We start from the raw sequence: 6,253 nt of genomic DNA, 5'->3' as shown, positions 1-6,253 counted from the left end.
AATTTCCGGGGGTCCTCCTCCATTCACCCTGCTACCTCCTCCCTCTGCGTCTCAAGCAGCAGCAGCGGAGCCTTTGTGTCAGACAGCTTTGTTTCCTCCCGCGGCCCCTCCTTCCTCTGCATCGCAGGGGTCGGCAGGAGTCTCTCCACCACAGACAGCTGACACGACCAGAGCCCTCGTCCCTTCAGCCCTCTGTTCCCATCTGTGGGATCAGCACAAGCAGCTGCGCCACCTCCTCCTCCTGCCGCATGCGGAACTGCAGGCACTGTGCCTTCTGCGGTTTCGTCATGGCCGCCTGCAGCGCCCACCATGGCCACCCCCCTTCGCCTCTGTGCTTCCAGCCGGCCCGCCTTCCTCCGCCTCCTTCAGGCTGTCCCGTGTGCCATTGCCATGGGATGCAGACAGTGAAATGGATGAAGATCAACAGTGTGTCCCGCAGTGGGGAGGTGGCCTGACAGCCGAGCGCGAGCACCAACGAGCTCTGAGATGGCCCCAGAGACACCTGTGGACTCTCCCACCATGCAGCCAAAGCACCCGGGACGTTTTTGGGAATTAGTCAAATTGCGCGCTCTGGAAATGGGGAATTGGGACTTGCTAGAGAAGATGGGGATGCCCGAGAACGGAATTATCAAGACCATAGATGGGGGAGGGGAATCACAGGGAAGAGTTGGGTGGTAGTTCCAGCTTCTAAAAAAAATAATAATTACAAACTAACCAAAATATAAAATCTGTAATCTCACTAACAAGGAAAAACCAAAACAAATAACACATACTAAAGAAACTCCACCATACAATCAGCTACCAACTAAAGAAACACACTACACTCTTTTCACTAACAATTCCTATCACATTGTTATGTGTATTTTGGATAATCCGTGCTTATGAGAAATAGACGTATGAAATATGGACTCAAAATATGCATTTGGGCTGGTACACACTTTTGGGAAAATTTGGGAAGTAAGAGGGTTACTTAATACTCGAGGATGAGGATTGGTGCGTGAGGAAATGATAAGACAAATCTTAGAGGCTATCAGGGAGCCAGAAGCAATTTTGATCGTCCATGTGAAAGGACACCAAGCAGGGAGGCAGTTTCAAACACAAGAGAATAACTTAGCAGACCAAGAAGCTAAGAACGCAGCTTTACTGAAGGTAAGTACCCCAGAAATCGAGGAAGGTGAGGTCTGGGAATATCCCCTGCATCCTTCCCCGAAGGAAATTGAAGGGTACAAGAAAATAGGGGGGTAGGGGGGAGATTAGAAGACGGTAAATGGAAATTACTAGACGGGAGAGAGCTATTATCTAAGGATTATACTAGAAAGATTCTGAGGAGATTACATCAACAGATGCATTGGGGGGCCCAGGCCCTTGAAGAACAATTTCTGAGATTCTTCGGGTGTAAGGGGATTTATGAATTGACTAAACAAGAGGTGCAAGGATGCATGATTTGTCAGAAAGTCAATTGGGCTAGGACACAACAGGTAGCATTGGAAAGTCGTCCAGTAGCCTACCGACCTTTTGAAAGGATTCAGGTGGATTTTACCGATCTGCCCAAGGTAGGGAGATATAGATTTTTGTTGGTAATAGTGGACAAACTACCCCACTGGGTAGAGGCCTCTCCAAGCTCTAGAGCTACAGCTCAGGCAGTGTCAAAATTTCTACTAGAAGAAATTGTACCCCGATATGGGTTAGTAAAATACATAGACTCGGATCAAGGGACACACTTTACCTTGAAAATCATTAAGCAGCTGGCAGAGGCCTTAGGAATCTGGTGGGAATACCACACCCCGTGGCATCCTCAAAGCTCAGGACAAGTTAAGAGAATGAATCAGACACTGAAAGCTCAATTGTCAAAGTTAATTTTAGAAACTAAGATGTCCTGGCTAAAGTGTCTCCCCTTAGCTCTGTTTAATATCAGGATCATGCCTCATTCCGAGACAGGGCTATCACCTTTTGAAATGCTGTATGGGATGCCTTATGAACATGGAATGCCAGTAGGACATCCGAGGATAGAGGATGGACAGATACAACCATATCTCATAACTATAAGCAAAAATCTACAGGAACTGTGAAAGCAGGGAATAATAATGCAAAGCACTCCTTTGGGGTTTGCTGTACATAAAATACAACCTGGGGACAAGGTGCTTATAAAAACCTGGAAAGACGTCCCCTTTTCCCCTCACTGGGAAGGCCCTTTTCTTCTCCTCTTGACCACAGACACATCAATTTGAACAGCAGAAAAAGGTTGGACACACGCGTCCCAGGAAGAAACGCCTGAGTGGAAAGTTACCTCTCCCCCTGGAGACCTAAAGATAACCTTGTGTCAGCCAAGTGAATGACCGAAACGGATCAGATAAGTTGCACAAAGCCTGGATGCAAATGTTACCCATTTGTGTATTTTAAATGCGAATATTGTAACGAGGTGTGGGTCACGCCTTGTAGAAGGGGATATTGGCCGAAGGGCTTGTGTGATAAGTGCCTAGAGGACAAACTGTATCTGACTAACCGTGTCTTAGAGCTCGCCACTAGTCTGGGTATAATAGAATTAGATTCCTGGGTGTGGTTTCGCCTGTTTCAAAATGGGGTGGGAGGAAAATTAAACTCAAAGGCTCAAATCATAACAGTTGCGTGTCGGAGATTAAATAAAGTACCCTGCAGCACAGATGCAGTTAAACTATCGAGGTGGGGCGCCTTTAAGAGGAGGTATACAGCTCGGTCCCAGTACAAAACCCCGGAAGAATATTCTTGCTGCCAAGAAGACGGCTTACCTTGCCGCTGGTGGCAACCCAGTGGGCGTAGGCAAAGGCAGAGGAATACAAATATGGGGAATCCTGATGAGCCTGAGTCTAGCCGTGTGCCGCACGACTAGTATGCACTTGGAAAACTCGCCCAGCATGAGGGGGCGGAGTCCAAGTAATGAGTGCGTACAGTGCATGCAGACTGTCCTGGGAGGACAAGGAGAGGCAGAGGCTTCAGCATACCCAGCCCCAAGAGACTGCAGCAAGGGTAAGCAAAGCGGGTACTGTTCCGTAAATGGCACTCAGCATGGGATATGTGAATTAAATGGAAAAATAATATGTTACAAAAGGCGACATCTAAGGACGGGCAGTCAGAACATAAAATATATAAGAGGGATGTTGGACAAATACCTATTCCTGTCTGTGATAAATATAATCGCACAGTATGGATCAGAGGGAAAATTGAGTCAGTATTTGTAGCTTATTTTCAGGCTAATAAAATGTGTTATGATAATAATCAGCTGGAAATGTGTGTAATGGGAGGAAAAACGTACTGGGTCGGAAGGAACTTGAAATATGAAAATAAGCTGTCTCTCAAAGATGATCCGGTTATTCTTGACCTCCTTGAGGATCATGATGACAGAGATTGTCTACAGTTTGATAGGATATTCTGCTTTTCAAGAAATAAAGAGGGAGTAGACCCAGAAAGTAAAATGAAGCAGGTAGCGCAGGAACTAAAAAGACAGGAGTCAGAGATGAGGAAAAGAAGGGTAGAACAAGAAAGGTTAAAACCCCTGAGTGAGCAATATGACCAACTGGAGAAACAGTATAACAATTGGGGATTGCCTGCTTCAGACAGGAACTTATTTATAGACTTGATGCAGGAAATTGCGACAGAATTGGGATTGTCCAATTGCTGGATTTGCGGAGGGCTCAAGTCAGCAGAAAAATGGCTTTGGAAAGGTGAGAGTCTAGCTCCAGAGCAACTTTTAAAATGGGATAATGCTAGAATTTTGACAGCAATAAAGAGACCTGAGGGATGGGTCTTAGATAAGAGAGTAATTGGAACAATTTGTATTAGCAGGAAAGGAAAAGAGCATACTGAAGTATTGGGATATACCCTGTGTATATCCACTCTAGCGGTAAACTCACATAACAAAAGCAGGGTTTGCAACCAGAACCTCCTGTGGGGTACTGGAGCCGTGAAAAAGGGACTAAATGTGAATGGAGTGATAAAATTGGACTCTGCTGGAACAAAGGCTCTGGAGCTAATCCTTACCAATCCCAGGAAGAACTAAGGGGTTACTGGAACGAGCCAGAAAGTACAAAAATTAGATGGAAAGCTCCTAATGGTATTTATTGGATTTGTGGAAAAAAAGGCATACAGCGAACTACCCCAAAAATGGAAAGGGTCATATGCTCTAAGGCTGATAAGACCTGTTTTCTTCACACTACCCCGGTCAGAAAGTAGCTCATTAGGAGCACCCTTGTATGAAACTTTAAATAGAAAGAAAAAGGAAGTGAAGAAAAAATTCCCTATTTTTGGTGGAAGTCAGACATGGGGTGAAGAGGAATGGCCTGCAGAGAGGATAATAGAATATTATGGCCCTGCAACGTGAGCCCAGGATGGGAGTTGGGGGTATAGAACCCAAATCTATCTATTAAACAGATTAATAAGACTCCAGGCAGTAGTAGAAATCATCTCAAACCACACCTCAGATGCCCTAGAACTGTTATCCAAGCAACATTCCCAAATGAGGGCTTTTGTATATCAGAACCGGATAGCGCTAGATTATTTGTTAGCCGAAGAAGGGGGAGTCTGTGGGAAGTTCAATGAATCAGAATGTTGTATAGAAATCAATGATTACGGAGAGACCATCAGAGGTCTGGTGTCAGAAATTAAAAGGGTAGCACATGTTCCAGTCCAGAAATGGAATTCCATCCTCCAAGCATCCTGGTGGGACCATTTGTTTGATGGAGTTTGGTGGAAGAAAGTAGTATTCCTCGTATTATGTTCAGTAGCTGGGGTCATATTCCTACCCTGCTTGATACCATGTTTTATCAGACTAATACACTCAGTGGTACAAGGCATGCAAATAGCAGCCATGCCCATGGACCCGGACTGTGCTACTGGAAAATTAAATCAGGTATCTAAAATAATGAAATTGGAAGAAGGAGAACTAAACAGTAAGGCAGCAGATGCCCTAGCCAAATTTGAGAAGCAAATAAAAGAAGACGGGGTTGTTTATAAAATGTATCAAGAAATACCATGGGAAAAGTGGGATAAAGATACTGAGTCTGGAGAGAACTAAGAGTTTTTAGGAGCACCAAATAATTAGAGCATGGAATAGTTACACGGGTTCAAGGGAAAATTCACCGGTAGCTGAAAAATGTAAGGGTTTTTAGAAGAAAAGCACAAATTAATGTGTTTATGTAGAAGGGGAGGGATTGTTATGTGTATTTTGGATAATTTGTGCTTATGAGAAATAGACGTATTAAATATGTTATGTTGATAAGAAATATTCTTATAAGGTTTATTAAGCACACAAGCCAGAGTTGGGAAGATTGCTTCACGGTATTTCGAAACCACAGCAGGCAGCAGAGAGAAAAGGACCTAATTTGCAAGAGAATGAATGTGGCTCCCTCAGAGATGGGTCCTTCTCCAAGGTGATCTGAGGAACACCCAAGTGATGAATACTCGATAAATATCTAAGATTGAGATAGCCAGAGCCATCAGGAAGATGCATCTCAAAGCTGAGTTCCAGTAACTCGATGATTGGCATACATCGCTTCCCGGACACGGTTTTGTTCAGCTCTATGCAGAGAAAAGAAACTACATGAATATGTGAAACTCTGAAAAGAAGAAAAGAAACCCTGCCTCAGGCAGAATAGACAGTATAAGAACTGCTCAGACTGAACAGTCGGTGTGAACATAGGAGATCCGATGCTGTAGAGGTTGGACCTGTGTTTCACCCAGCGCTGATCCCCGGGCTCAGCACTGTTTGTTTTTTTCTTTTTTTGATTGTGGCTATCTGCGACTGAATCTCAGTCACGAAATAAAAATCTATTTTATTAATTATTAATTTGGCTTGATAATTTTTTACTTATAACAACATCATAAAAATAAACGGTCATGGTTTGACACTGGCGCAATGCCAGCGCCCCCATGAAAATGCACCTTCCCTAAATAAATGCTGTGAGATGTTATCAGGAACAGAGCAGAGCAGGCCCAAGCTTAATAACAGAGGAAAAAAAAAACTTTATTAAACTACTACTACTACAGAAAACACATAAGCTAAATCCAGGATGAAGACCTTTTAAAACACCCCTCCTCCTCCCAATTCCAAAAACACCCACCATGAAACATCACCCGGGATTCCTGATCAAATTACCACCCTTCAGATAATCAATACTCAAACTATCAAGGGAGAGAGAAGTCTCTCTTGCGCCACAGACCCCCCAGGAAACACAGTTGCCACCTCCTGTGTTTCCCTGTCACACATGGCAACTGCCCGGAA

The sequence above is a fragment of the Vidua chalybeata genome, assembly GCF_026979565.1.
Source record: "Vidua chalybeata isolate OUT-0048 chromosome W unlocalized genomic scaffold, bVidCha1 merged haplotype SUPER_W_unloc_1, whole genome shotgun sequence".
Taxonomy (NCBI): domain Eukaryota; kingdom Metazoa; phylum Chordata; class Aves; order Passeriformes; family Viduidae; genus Vidua; species Vidua chalybeata.
This window is presented reverse-complemented; position numbering follows the sequence as displayed.